Source organism: Palaemon carinicauda, chromosome 18 (assembly GCF_036898095.1).
Source record: "Palaemon carinicauda isolate YSFRI2023 chromosome 18, ASM3689809v2, whole genome shotgun sequence".
In the NCBI taxonomy this organism is placed as follows: domain Eukaryota; kingdom Metazoa; phylum Arthropoda; class Malacostraca; order Decapoda; family Palaemonidae; genus Palaemon; species Palaemon carinicauda.
In genome coordinates this window covers 86,525,563-86,540,408 of record NC_090742.1, presented here as the reverse complement: position 1 = coordinate 86,540,408, position 14,846 = coordinate 86,525,563, and the positions used below count along the sequence as shown (strand labels likewise).

The 14,846-nt window shown below is 43.5% G+C and overlaps 1 protein-coding gene across 4 annotated transcripts in view; it reads right to left on the bottom strand.

Moving 5' to 3' along the window:
• kappaB-Ras (NFKB inhibitor interacting Ras like 1) overlaps window positions 1-14,452 on the bottom strand; it is a 154,803-nt gene extending 140,351 nt beyond the window's left edge. Inside the window, exon 1 of one of the 4 annotated variants that reach the window (XM_068392617.1) lies at window positions 14,314-14,452. The gene's annotated coding sequence lies outside the window, so the exon portion shown is untranslated. Of the gene's footprint in view, window positions 1-14,274 lie in introns of all 4 variants that reach the window. The other 3 variants (XM_068392615.1, XM_068392618.1, XM_068392616.1) reach the window with 3 other exon arrangements.
• Window positions 14,453-14,846: the final 394 nt, after the last annotated feature.

Here is a 14,846-nt window from a genome sequence, read left to right as displayed (position 1 = left end):
ACTCCGCTGACCCAGGGTCATCAAATGCCTCAGTAACCAAGGCTTTGCAAACATTACATACCTGGGGGTCCCAATATTTCAGAGGTCCCTTGGTGATGGAACAGAGTATGTGCACCCTGCACACCTCGTGGCCGCAGAAGCTCTTGCTCCTCATGTTGCAGAAGACACTGCGACACTTACGGTGGTCCTCCTGTAAAGAGAGGAAAATAAAATTAGTATACGGTGGATCGTCTCACAGGACAAACTATAGTAATATTATGATTAATATTTTCTTTTATTCTGCATATAGCTTAGGATAGATAAGCTAGAAATGAAATAGGAAAGACACATACGTGTGTTTTCTGCCCAGCCAATTGCTGTGACCTCCCTCAAAATTAAAACCAAGGGACATTCTATTTTAGAAAGCCCATTGGAAGTGTAACTTCATTCTGGCTCTTCATATTGTATGATAATGTTTCTTTAAATATGTATGACTCTTTCAAAATTTTAGGTGTGATTCTCGACAGTAAATTTACTTTTGAGAAACATATAAGGTCTGTGTCTTCTTCAATTGCACAAAAAATAGGCTTATTGAGAAAGTCTTTCAAGATTTTTGGTGATCAATCTATTCTGAAAAAGTGTTTTAATTCTTTCATTCTACCTTGTTTTGAGTATTGTTCTCCTGTTTGGTCTTCAGCTGCTGATTCTCATCTTAATTTGTTGGACAGAAACTTACGGTCTATTAAATTTCTTATTCCTTATCTAGATATTAATCTCTGGCACCGTCGTTCAATTAGTTCATTATGCATGTTGCATAAGATTTTTCATAACTCTGACCATCCTTTACATTCAGATCTCCCTGGACAATTCTATCCTGTTCGTAATACTAGGCAGGCAGTTAATTCTAATAGCCAGGCCTTCTCAATCACGAGACTCAATACTACGCAGTACTCTAGAAGTTTTATTCCAGCTGTTACCAAGTTGTGGAATGATCTTCCTAATCGGGTGGTTGAATCAGTAGAACTTCAAAAGTTCAAAGTTGGAGCAAATGCTTTTTTGTTGACCAGGCGGACATGAGTCTTTTTATAGTTTATTCATGACATATTTGTTTTTGATGCTGTTAATAGTTTATATATGACAAGTCTGTTTTGACGTTACTGTTTTTAGAATGATTTATTGTTAATTTGTTCTCTTCATTTATTTATTTCCTTATTTCCTTTCCTCACTGGGCTATTTTTCCCTGTTGGAGCCCCTGGGCTTATAGCATCTTGCTTTTCCAACTAGGGTTGTAGCTTGGATAGTAATAATAATAATAATAATAGGCTGCGCATGGTTGCAGAGAGTGTGTTGGAAAATTTAGGCTACCGTATAATATATACTGTAGTTTTCTGTTTGCAGTATTATTATTATTATTATTATTAAATGCTAAGCTACAACCCTAGTTGGAAAAGCAGGATGCTATAAGCCCAGGGGCCCCAACAGGGAAAGTAGCCCAGTGAGGAAAGGAAATAAGGAAATAAGGAAAAATATATTTTAGGAATAGTAACAATATTCAAATAAATATTTCCTATTTAAACTATAAAAACTTTAAGAGAACAAGAGGAAGAGGAACTAGATAGAAAAGTGTGCCTGAGTGTACCCTCAAGCAAGAGAACTCTACCCCAAGGCAGTGTAAGACCATGGTACAGAGGCTATGGCACTACCCAAGAATAGAGAACAATGGTTTGATTTTGGAGTGTCCTTCTCCTAGAAGAGCTGCTTACCATAGCTAAAGAGTCTCTTCTACCCTTACCAAGAGGAAAGTAGCCACTGAACAATTACAGTGCAGTAGTTAACCCCTTGGGTGAAGAAGAATTGTCTAGTAATCACAGTGTTGTCAGGTGTATGAGGACAGAGGAGAATCTGTAAAGGATATGATCTATATAGCAAATATACTGGCTACTGTATAGTCATATACTGTAGTTCTAGCCAGCATGTTGCCGGCAAGGCTAGCACCAAGGTACAGTTCAGTCGGCATATTGCCGGCTGTGATATTGACCGGCAGCCCGCCGGCCGCTGGCGGATCACCGGCTATCGGCCCACTAGGCCAGCCAGCGATCTGGTTATATAGACGGCAGTCGGCAGACCCCCCGGCAGCCCGCTGGCTGTCGGCCTACTAGGCCAGCCGGCGACCTGCCAGTTAATGTATGCCATCTGAATTCGGCCGGCTATTTGCCTGCCAATTCAGTTGTGCCGGCGACTCTTGGGCTGCCAGCGAACAAGTCTAACCAGTTCTTTGCTGGCTAGGGTAGTGGCCGGCAGCTGCCGTTAGGGTAGAACCCGGCGGCACTACCCAATAGAGAGAGAGAAAGCATGGAGTGAGGGTTCAAATGGAAGGGGAGAATGTATATTCAGGCTTCCACCCATCCGCAGCTATTGCCGGTCTCTGCCGGCAACATGTTTGCGAATGGCAGTCCAAGAGAGGATTGAAGAACACTCTACAGCAAAAGGGATTTCTGCCGGCAGCCGGCCCAGCCGGCTCAGCTATCCCGGAGCATTGTCTCCATAAGGAAGAGCTGAGTGACTATGTCACTACCGAAAGAAGCCCGAGCCGGCCCCACAACCTGCCAGCATTCGGCGCGATTGTAGGACGACGGCCAAAGGATTGTGATGGCTAGGCCATCACTAAAGGACAGAATGAGGAGGGGCGAGGGTCCTATAAGGTATGGAAGGAGCTGGCAGGGTTGCCGGCCCTACCACACCATAAAGAAACTCTGTTCCAGTATTGAAGCCATCCCAGCCAGCAGGAGAATTCTATTCTCCAGCCTAGGGTCGGCTGATACATAAAGGGGCCGGCAGCACTCTCGCTGCTACCCCTAAACAAGAGAGGAACAGAGTTCCAGTGCCGGTGTCACCTAGGTGGCAGAAGAATGTCTATCCCTCAGCCTAGGGTCCGCCGGCACAGGACTAGTCAACTAGACCACAGGGAGAAGGTTAATATTCTATAAAGCCTTCAGGTACGGTCTAGGGAGGTCTAGCCTTCTATGCCGGCAGCTTAGTCCAACAGGGGAATGATATTCACCCTGCCAGCCAGCTACCGGCACCAGACTAATACTCTGAGGTTCTGACCAAAACCCAATAACCTGCCTTTGCAGTTACAGGGAAGGGACAGAAAACCCTAGCCTAGTCCTGCCTGAATTACAACTTGAGGCACGACCAACTAGGGTTATAGCCTAGGCTAAACTCAAGAGGGAGGAGGGATTACCCTTAAATCTCCATGGGAGACAAGTATCACCTAATAGTAATTCTAGGAGATATCTATCTCCGCCTAATTAAAAAATCGATACACGAGGGTAACCGGGGAACATGTATGAAAGTATACTAAAGCCACTAGGCTAGCAGCCTAGTAGTAGTGAGAATCGATTACCTAAATCACCGAAACTCTCTCGTATACTATCTTGGAAGAGGAAAATAATATGCAATCAACATATCTTACATGTATAAATTTTGCCTAAAGCTTCATTAAATTTGTAGCACTAGGAAAGTCTATTATATCATGTATGAAAGTATTAAAACTGAACGCCTAGGCTAGGAAGCCTAGCGTAAACAAGGTTCGGTTACCTAAATCGCCGAAACTAATTGATTACCATTGGCATAATATAAAGAATTCCTAGCAATGAAGGCTAAATAGCTAACATTATTTAATGCTTTTATGCCGGGAAAGTCGTTCTAGCTAACTAAATGACTCATGCATTACGAACGACAGCACCCATGACGCCTCCGGCTTCAGGCAACAGCTCTTGCATAAGTTAATTTAACCTTAATTCCCTTTACAATGTAAAGATCAAATACTCAACTTTCCAGAGGTAGAAGAGGCTGGAGATTGCATGATAAATCCAAAAATTCCAAAAATAGCGAGAGAGCACCAGGAAAATCACCGAGCAATAGCGCTACGAATAAAGGAATAAACATAGCGGCGATGATGGCGTCATCTAGATACTCAAAACAGTAGTGGAGGAGCGGTATCTTATTAACGGCTCCCCTTCGTTTTTGCCACTTTTTCCCCCTCAAAGCGGTTACGCTATTCGGGGTGAAGATAGCTATGTGGCGTGTCAAGAATACGTCCTCTTGATATTATGCGATACTGTATCCCTAAAGGTAAAAGTTAGGGATATTCGCGCCAGGAGTTAGAATTCTGGAGACCTTAAGTAAATTCTCTGGGAATATCACTGTAGTCAAATATACCCTAGGAAGCTACTTTAAAGGAACCTTCCATCAGGACGACATGGTCTGAGCCCAAAAATGTAGAATTATATTATCATCATATTTCCAGCTACTGTATTCTATTTGATTCATTTCTTTTGTTTCTTTTATATTATTTCATTTTTTTGACAATTCACAGGACTACAACAGAGGCTTAACATTGCTTTTCAGCGCTGAAAGCAATAATAATTTTCTAAGAATCAATATGAATTCGGAAAAACTAAACGCACTTATAGCACTTTCAATGGAAAAATATTTCTCAGTTGTCTGTCATCCAGAGATCAAGGAGAAAGTATTAGATCTTTTCGTTCATATTAAAGCAAGAAAAAATGAATTAATTTTTATATGAATGGATCAAGCTTGAATAGTAACAATTTAGCTTATGGTAAGTAAAAATTGTTATGATTTTGTTCTTTTAGGATTCTATAAAGTTTCTGAATATACTTTCTTATGCCTGTTTGTTTCCTTCCACACAAAGGCTACAATTTTTTTGAGCAACACGCCCCCTGATTTTGGCCATGAGCCGCCACTGTTATCATCTGATAACTCTCTTATTTGCATGGGTAAAACTATTTACATTGTTTAGGAGAAAGTTCTTTAACCCTCTTGTGATCCTGAGCATGACAAAATTCTTGTCAGGCTCTGGAGGCCGCATCCTTACCTACTTGTATATTTTGCAAAAATGATATTTTAATTACAAAATAAATTTTAGAATATACTTACCCGGTGAATATATAATAGCTGCTACTCTGCGGCTCGACAGACAACATACTTAAAAAAACTCGCGAGCGATCGCTATGCAGGTTGCGGGTGTGCCCACCAGCGCCAACTGTCGGCCAGATACCACTCTCGGATGTAAACAAAACCTTCAATTCTTCTCGTCCCGCTGCGTCTCTATTGGGGAGGAAGGGAGGGTCATTTAATTTATATATTCACCGGGTAAGTATATTCAAAAATTTATTTTATAATTAAAATATCATTTTTAAATATTAAACTTAGCCGGTGAATATATAATAGCTGATTCACACCCATGGTGGTGGGTAGAGACCAGAGTTAATATGTTTACAGCGTATAAGCTAAGAGTTTTTTCATTTTGACAGTTATCAATATAACAAAACCAAAATAAATAGGTACCTGGTAAGGAAGTCGACTTAGACGATTACTCTGCCTTTTAAGTCTGTCTTCCTCACGGAGCCCAGCGATCCTCTTAGGATGCTGACAGACTCCCAGGAGCTGAAGTATCAAGGGCTGCAACCCATACAACAGGACCTCATCAAACCCCTAATCTGGGCGCTCTCAAGAAATGACTTTGACCACCCGCCAAATCAACCAGGATGCGAAAGGCTTCTTAACCTTCCGTACAACCCAAAAAACAATATTAAAAATATTTCAAGAGACAGATTAAAAGGATATGGAATTAGGGAAGTGTAGTGGTTGAGCCCTCACCCACTACTGCACTCGCTGCTACGAATGGACCCAGTGTGTAGCAGTCCTCGTAAAGAGTCTGGACATCTTTCAAGTAAAATGACGCGAACACTGACTTGCTTCTCCAAAAGGTCGCGTCCATGATACTTTGCAGAGATCTATTTTGCTTAAAGGCCACGGAAGTTGCTATAGCTCTAATCTCGTGCGTCTTAACCTTAAGCAAAGATCGGTCTTCCTCACTCAAGTGTGAATGAGCTTCTCGTATTAACAATCTGATAAAATATGACAAAGCATTCTTTGACATAGGTAAGGATGGTTTCTTAACCGAACACCATAACGCTTCAGATTTACCTCTTAAAGGCTTAGTACGAGCTAAATAGAACTTAAATGCTCTAACGGGGCATAATGCTCTCTCTAACTCGTTGCCCACGATCTTTGATAAGCTAGGAATATCAAAAGATTTAGGCCAAGGACGAGAAGGCAGTTCATTCTTGGCTAGGAAACCAAGTTGAAGAGAACAAGAGGCTTTTTCTGTCGAAAAACCGATGTTCTTGCTGAAGGCATGAATCTCACTGACTCTTTTAGCTGAGGCCAAGCACACCAGGAAAAGAGTCTTAAGAGTGAGATCCTTCAGGGAGGCTGAATGTAAAGGCTCGAACCTGTCTGACATGAGGAATCTTAGGACCACGTCTAAATTCCATCCAGGTGTAGCCAAACGACGTTCCTTAGAGGTCTCAAAAGACTTAAGGAGATCTTGTAGATCTTTATTGTTGGAAAGATCTAAGCCTCTATGCCGGAAGACCGAAGCCAACATGCTCCTGTAGCCCTTGATCGTGGGAGCTGAAAGGGAGCGAACTCCTCTCAGGTATAAGAGAAAGTCCCCGATTTGGGCTACAGAGGTACTGGACGAGGATACAGATACTGACTTGCACCAGTCTCGGAAGATTTCCCACTTCGATTGGTAAACTCTAATGGTAGAAGCTCTCCTCGCTCTTGCAATCGCACTGGCTGCCTCCTTCGAAAAGCCTCTAGCTCTCGAGAGTCTTTCGATAGTCTGAAGGCAGTCAGACGAAGAGCGTGGAGGCTTTGGTGTACCTTCTTTACGTGTGGTTGACGTAATAGGTCTACTCTTAGAGGAAGACTTCTTGGGAAGTCTACCAGCCATCGAAGTACCTCGGTGAACCATTCTCTCGCGGGCCAGAGGGGAGCAACTAACGTCAACCTTGTCCCTTCGTGAGAGGCGAACTTCTGCAGTACCTTGTTGACAATCTTGAATGGTGGGAATGCGTAAAGGTCTAGGTGAGACCAGTCTAGGAGAAAGGCATCTATATGTATTGCTGCTGGGTCTGGAACTGGAGAGCAATAGATTGGAAGCCTCTTGGTCATCGAGGTTGCAAAGAGATCTATGGTGGGTTGACCCCAAGTCGCCCAAAGTCTCTTGCACACATCCTTGTGGAGGGTCCATTCCGTTGGAATTACTTGACCTTTCCGACTGAGACAATCTGCTAGAACGTTCAAGTCGCCCTGGATGAATCTCGTTACTAGGGAGATGCCTCGATCTCTTGACCAGATGAGCAGGTCCCTTGCGATCTCGTACAGAGTCAGTGAGTGGGTACCTCCCTGTTTGGAAATGTACGCCAAGGCCGTGGTGTTGTCCGAGTTGACCTCCACCACCTTGCCTCGAAGGAGACTCTCGAAGCTTATCAAGGCCAGGTGAACTGCCAAAAGCTCCTTGCTGTTGATATGCATGCTCCTCTGACTCGAGTTCCACAGACCTGAGCATTCCCGACCGTCCAGCGTCGCGCCCCAGCCCAAGTCCGATGCGTCTGAGAAGAGAACGTGGTTGGGTTTCTGAACTGCTAGGGGAAGACCTTCTCGAAGACTGATATTGTCTTTCCACCAAGTCAGACAAGTCTTTATCTTTTCGGAAATCGGGATCGAGACCGCCTCTAGCGTCTTGTCCTTTTTCCAGTGAAAAGCTAGATGGAATTGTAGAGGTCGGAGGTGTAGCCTTCCTAGCGAGACAAATTGCTCCAGGGATGATAGCGTTCCTACCAGGCTCATCCAATTCCTGACTGAGCAACGTTCTCTCTTCAACATCTGGATGACGAGCAGGGCTTGATCTATTCTGGGGGCCGACGGAAAAGCCCGAAAAACTGGACTGCGAATCTCCATCCCTAAATAGAGATTAGTTTGGGATGGGATCAGCTGAGACTTTTCCAAGTTGACTAGGAGTCCCAATTCCTTGGTCAGATCTAGAGTCCAATTGAGATCCTTCAGACAGGGATGACTGGAAGAGGCTCTGAGAAGCCAGTCGTCCAAATAAAGGGAGGCTCGGATGTCCGATAAATGGAGGAATTTTGCCACATTCCTCATAAGCCTCGTAAATACGAGAGGAGCCGTGCTTAGGCCAAAGCACAGGGCCCGAAACTGGTACACCACATCGTCGAAGACGAATCTCAGAAAAGGTTGGGAATCTGAGTGAATGGGGATGTGGAAGTAGGCGTCCCTTAGGTCGAGAGAGACCATCCAGTCTCCCTTTCTGACCGCTGCTAAGACTGACTTTGTGGTCTCCATGGTGAACTTCGTCTTTGTGACAAAGACATTCAGAGCACTGACGTCTAGCACCGGTCTCCAACCTCCTGTCTTCTTTGGTACTAGGAAGAGACGGTTGTAAAACCCCGGTGATTGAAGGTCCGAGACTTTGACCACCGCTCCCTTCTCTAGTAAAAGAGACACTTCCAGTTTCAGGGCTTGTCTCTTTGCTTCCTCTCGGTACCTGGGAGAGAGATCGATGGGGGACGTCGCTAGAGGAGGTCTGCGTACAAAAGGGATTTTGTACCCCTCTCTGAGCAACCTCACAGATTGTTGATCTGCGCCTCTCTTCTTCCAGGCTTGCCAGAAGTTCTTGAGTCTGGCACCTACTGCTGTCTGAAGTTGCGGGCAGTCAGACTCTGCCCCGCGAGGACTTAGATCCTTTCCTCTTTCCTCTCTTCCCTTCGGCACGAGCACCTCCCCTGCTGGGGGCTCTGCCACGAAAGGGCGGAATAAACCTGGACGCTGGAGTGTCTATCCTAGGTCTAGCAGACAAGGCAGGCAAAGGGGGAACTTTGCGAGCCGAGGACGCAACCAAATCGTGGGTGTCCTTCTGCACTAAAGACAAGGCTATTTCCTTAACTAAGAGTTCAGGAAACAAGAACTTAGACAAAGGCGCAAAGAGTAGCTCAGATCTTTGACAGGGCGTCACTCCTGCTGATAGAAAAGAGCACAAAGACTCTCGTTTCTTTAGGACTCCTGACGTGAATGAGGCGGCAAGCTCGTTGGATCCATCGCGGACGGCCTTGTCCATGCAGGACATGATGAGTAAGGAGACATCCCTATCGGCTGATGAGATTTTCCTACTCAGGGCTCCCAAACACCAGTCTAGGAAGTTAAAGACTTCAAAAGCCCTAAAGATGCCTTTAAGTAGATGGTCCAGGTCTGAGGATGACCAACTAATCTTCGAGCGTCTCATGGCAAGGCGACGGGGAGAGTCTACAAGACTTGAGAAGTCGCCCTGGGCAGAGGCAGGAACTCCCAAGCCGAGAACTTCTCCCGTGGCATACCAGACGCTCGATCTAGACGAGAGTTTAGATGGGGGGAAGGCAAAGGCCGTCTTCCCTAAACTCCTTTTGGTTACCAACCAATCGCCTAACAGCCGTAAAGCTCTCTTGGATGAGCGAGAGAGAACGAGTTTTGTAAAGGCTGGTGTGGCAGCAGGAACGCCTAAAACAAACTCAGACGGCGGCGAACGAGGAGCTACAGAGATAAAGTGTTCAGGGAACAACTCTTTAAAAACAAGCATGACTTTTTTAAAGTCCATAGATGGAGGAACTGCTCTAGGCTCATCTAAATCTGAAGGCTGATCCTCAGGCTGGGGTTCAGCAACGTCCTCATCTGAAAGTTCCTCATCTGATAACTGATGAGAAAACGGCAAAGGTGTAGGCAACGTTTGACCCGCAGCGTCCGGCCGCACTGGTGCATAAGTGACGGAGCAGGACGCAGCGTCCTGAAACTGCTGAACAGTCTGGGAACTGTCAACAACAACAGGTGCGCGAGGACGCACAGCGTCCACCCGAGACTGTTTAGACCGTCTGGGTTGTGCAGTCAACACCACACTGGGTTGCGGAAGTTGACGCACCGCGTCAAAACAAGTCAACTTTGATGGTTGGTGAACGTCCTGAACGTCACCAGTCGCATCAGTGAGTTGCCTAACGTCAACGTGCGGCTGGAAATCCACACGGGACCGCATCGGGGGAGGTACAACCCCAACTGGTTGACGCGAGAAAGCTACATCAACGTCAACAGGACGCACAACAGAACGCTTGGAAGGCTGACGGCCAGGGTCTCCATGAGAAAAACGGCTAGGTTCAATGGAAACCTTCTCTGCGTTGTAGTCTTCCATAAGGGACGCAAGCTTAGACTGCATGTCCTGCAGTATAACCCATTTAGGGTCTACGGAAACGGGTGCGGTAACAGACGGGGTTAGCGACTGAGACGGCACAACTTTGCCTTTCTTAGGCGGCGAGCAGTCATCAGATGACGGCAACGGGTCCGAACTGTCCCAGTGACTACATCCGGGACGTTGGACTTGTCCTGAAGGGACCGACTTGCATTTCAAAGGTCTAGAGACCTTGCTCCATGGTTTCTTACGTGAAACGGCTTCGGACGACGAGGTAAAAAAGGGCTCTCTCGTCTTATGGTAGGGGCGATCTTGACGAGATACGCCTGATACCAAAGAGGGAACGTCTGTTCGCTGATCAAGGCCTCTCGAACCCATAAGTCGTACGACATTGCTTCTCCCCTGGGCTTGGGAGCTTGCAAGAGGTCCCGGACTAGGTGAACGACAGGCACGAACAGACGAACCCTCGGTCGCAACACTGTTCACAACACTTTGCGTAACACTAAGCACTTTCCCACTTTCCGCCGTGGCACTTTGGCACTTGAGTTCCTTGACGTCAGCCATGAGTTGATTACGGTCACTTGCTAAAGCCTCAACTCTCTCCCCCAAGGCATGAATAGCACGCAACATGTCTTGCATAGACGGCTCCTGAGTGCTAGGAGGGGGGTTAGGAACAACCACTACAGGGGAAGGATTAGGTTCAGGGGCATGTGGAGAGGAAAAATCTACGGACCTAGATGAACTTCTCCTTACCCTATCTCTCTCTAGTCTGCGTGTATATTTATCAAATTCGATCCAATCGAATTCCGAAAGGCCCACGCATTCCTCACACCAATCTCCCAATTGACAGGTTTTACCCCGACAATTGGAACAAACAGTATGAGGGTCGAGAGAAGCCTTTGGAAGACGCCTATTACAGTCCCTAGCATTACACTTTCGAAACTTAGGAACTTGAGAAGGGTCAGCCATTTTGAATTAGTCAAAGAAAATTCCAAAAACGATCTAAGTCATCAACAAATAACCCAATTCAAAAAAGAGTTCAAGAGTTTACGTTGAAGAAAACACCTGTACTGCGAAAGCTCAAACCAAATTAAAGTACTTCACCAAATATGATGGGAAAACTCCAGGTTCTACAGCGAGTAAAAGTACGTCTTGTCGTCAACGTCGACAGAGAAGAATTGAAGGTTTTATTTACATCCGAGAGTGGTATCTGGCCGACAGTTGGCGCTGGTGGGCACACCCGCAACCTGCATAGCGATCGCTCGCGAGTTTTTTTAAGTATGTTGTCTGTCGAGCCGCAGAGTTGCAGCTATTATATATTCACCGGCTAAGTTTAATATTTAAAATCACGTTTTCTGCATTTCTTACATACTGCAAATATTTAATAAAGCACAATATTCCTAATGAAGAAAATAAGTATTCCTAGTGTACATACGGGTACTTTGGGAGCCTTTGTAGTTGGTTGGGGCAGACCGGGTCAGTAATTAGAATATGGTAAATATTCACTTTTGGGCAATTTTCTTACTGAAAAAGAATAAGTTGTTCATTGAGTATTTAAATGTACTTTGTGAGCCTGTGTAGTTGGTTTGGATGGACGAAGGCCAAGTAATTAAAATGTGTGATTAGTAAATATTAACCCACATTTTAATTACTGACCCAGTCTGTCCTAACCAACTACAAAGGCTTCCAAAGTACCTATACATACACCAGGATCACTACCCTTCCCGGTAATATTGTAATGTATTACAGGGCAATGTAACCTAGGAAAAAAACTACTTTTTCTTATGGAAAAAAATACGCTCTCTTCGAAAATGACACTTGTTCCCGTCGCAAATGAATAGTTTCAGAAATGTATACATATCTATATCCTACGATAATGGGGGACCCCCAGTGGGAACTCGGGGTTTTGGGTGGGGAAAACATACTGGGGAAACGATATGTAATCGTAAAACAAGCCTTTTCTTCTCTATACATTACCTTCTTGAATGTATTATAAACGGAGGAAAATACAAAACAGTATAGCTGGATAAACTTTGGAGGCACCGTTGCAAAGACTATGTCTCATGAAAAAATACAGCAACCAGTGCTGCCAACGGTAATGTAGATCAAATGTTAACGTATCCTGCTAACATTAGCAGTGTTTTTCATTTAATTTTCTCATCTACTTGCCCGTTATAGACACTCTTGTACGTACGTTTGTACAAAGCAGGTTTCGACTTTCTGCGCAAAAACCCCACCTCCCTGCGCAGAGACTTTTCCCCCACCAATAGGATTTCTTCTTCTCTAATCGTGAAATGTAATTGTTCGTCTCTCTAGCAGCTCTGTTCAAGTCTATTACTTGATTAGTTGTGTAATACCCTCGTATACATATTACGTTTGACCCCAGTATTACTCGTTTTATTATCCGATACCTTATAAAATCACCTCATTTTGTATACCCATCAAACATTATTTATCATACATTCCATTTTAACTTCATATATTACTTTTATACATTTTGTTACTACCTTGTCACTCCCATATTTCACATAAATACTTACTCTGGACAAGTTTCCCATTCTGTTCATTCATGTTTACTCTAGATTCCGTTGCCTTTCCGTAAACCAATCACGAACCCATACGTATGTAAAGTTTGCACAGGGGGGAATAATATTTCCCTACTCCAACCTTCCAACAAGCCCTTTTCCGTGGAAACCTTTGCCCAATTCACGTCTTTTTTGGTTCAAGTGTCGTCTTTTGCGTATTTTATGATCTAAGTATTAGAAAATTGTAACCGCTTCAGTATTCCATACTTGAAACTACAGTATTTTTATGTATTCCAATGTTGGTAATTTTCTTAAATCACGTAATGTAATATACCAACTTTTACAGTGTTCCAAGTGCATTGCTAATCTAAGGCAAAACACTTAAGACACCACAGACTCAGTCACAACACCCCCGTGACCCCTAAGTTACGACGTCACAGTCATAAAAGTAAGTCATTAATTTCTTTAACTTAAATGTGTTAGTTTTATTATATTTTGTTAGAGTGCGAAGCTCAGCATTACCGGTTGCCAATGCATACGAGGGTGATGATTTATTTTCCTGTGATCATAAGTGAGCAACAAGAACCATTATATTTAACGTTGGTAATGTTAGCGTAACATTACTTATGTTAGCATGCGCAGCTCAACATTACCGCTTGCCAGTACATACAAGCTTGAGGTTTTATTTTCATGCGAGCGAAGCGAGCTAATGGCGAAACAAGAACCATTATATATAATGTTATCGTAACAGTACTAACGTTACCGTAACGTGAGTGAAGTGATATAACAAAGGGCATTATATTGGGTTTGTGACCTGGGAACTTTTAGGTTAGGTTAGGTGGGTTTGTTAGGTGTTATACCCTTTTCGTACTTTTTTATATATTGTGTAAAGGGTATATGGAAAAATTCTTTAAAATACACACGATAATAATACCGTATCATTGCTAATGTTAGTAATTCCACCGTAACGTTGGTAACGCTGTGTATCACCGGAACGTTGGTAACGTTGTCTACCATTGGTAACGTTGCTAATGTTACCATTCGCAGTACATACGTGAGTTAAGTGACACCGAATTTGAACCGGTCATTATATTTAAGTATTTTAACAAAATATATATAATAAAAGACATTATATTTAAACATTTTAACAGAAAATATATGTTTTCCAGTAGAAAATAATGTGATTTAATCGGTTTTCACCTTCATTTCATCCGTAATAACAGCAACCAATTCGGCAACTTAAAGTTAGTCGAATTGGTTGATCTGTTTGTTTGCGGTTGAAATGAGGGTCAAATTCGGTTAAATCACGTTATTTACTATAGAAAAACATATATTTTCTGTTCGAAATCACACCCTGTAATATAATACATTTCCCCAGAGTAAAACAATTTGACAAGTAATAAGAAAGTTTACTCCTGTATCAATCAACTACATACACCCACAAAGGGAGAGTTCACATATAGACTTCCCCAAAAATACCTCCTTATAATGGAAATGAAATTACTGCCGATCCCAGAACTAAATAACTTGGATTAAGCTAAGCTTTAAGTCATACTAGGATGCACTATACTGTATACACTTATCCAAATTATGGTAAATACATTACTATGTTATTTGTAATCTACCCTACGTTTTACATAAAAAAAAGGCCTCACTGCTTACAGTATTGCATTCGTTTGCAGAACAATACAGTTGTCTCACCTTACTTCAGCGAGTGAGTATTTGGGGGGCGGATGACAGCTCTTACAATGGACTTGTTTACATCTTCACGGTTCCACGATTACTAAACCGATTCCAAATCCGTGATCGTGAATTTGAGAGAGAGAGAGAGAGAGAGAGAGAGAGAGAGAGAGAGAGAGAGAGAGAGAGAGAGAGAGAGAGGGGGGGGGGGGATAAGCTCAATTCTCCAAAGAGAAAGCGATAATATAAAATATTGCAAGAAAAGTAGGTTGGCCATGGCACCAGTCACCCTTTAAGATACTATCGCTGGTGTTACTGGGTCCTTCGACTTTTTGAAGGCTGCTTTTCCGGTCCCATACAGCAGGGGAACAACACAATAATAAAATTATGACAAACATACAAAAACCTGGAGAAATTCTGGGAAAAACTGCTAAGATTACTGGGAAAACCCAAAATAGAAACACCATAGTTAATTAACAATAATGATGATAGAGTAGAAGACATGGAAGACCAAATTAAATTACTAACCGAAACATGGGCAGTCACATTCGAAA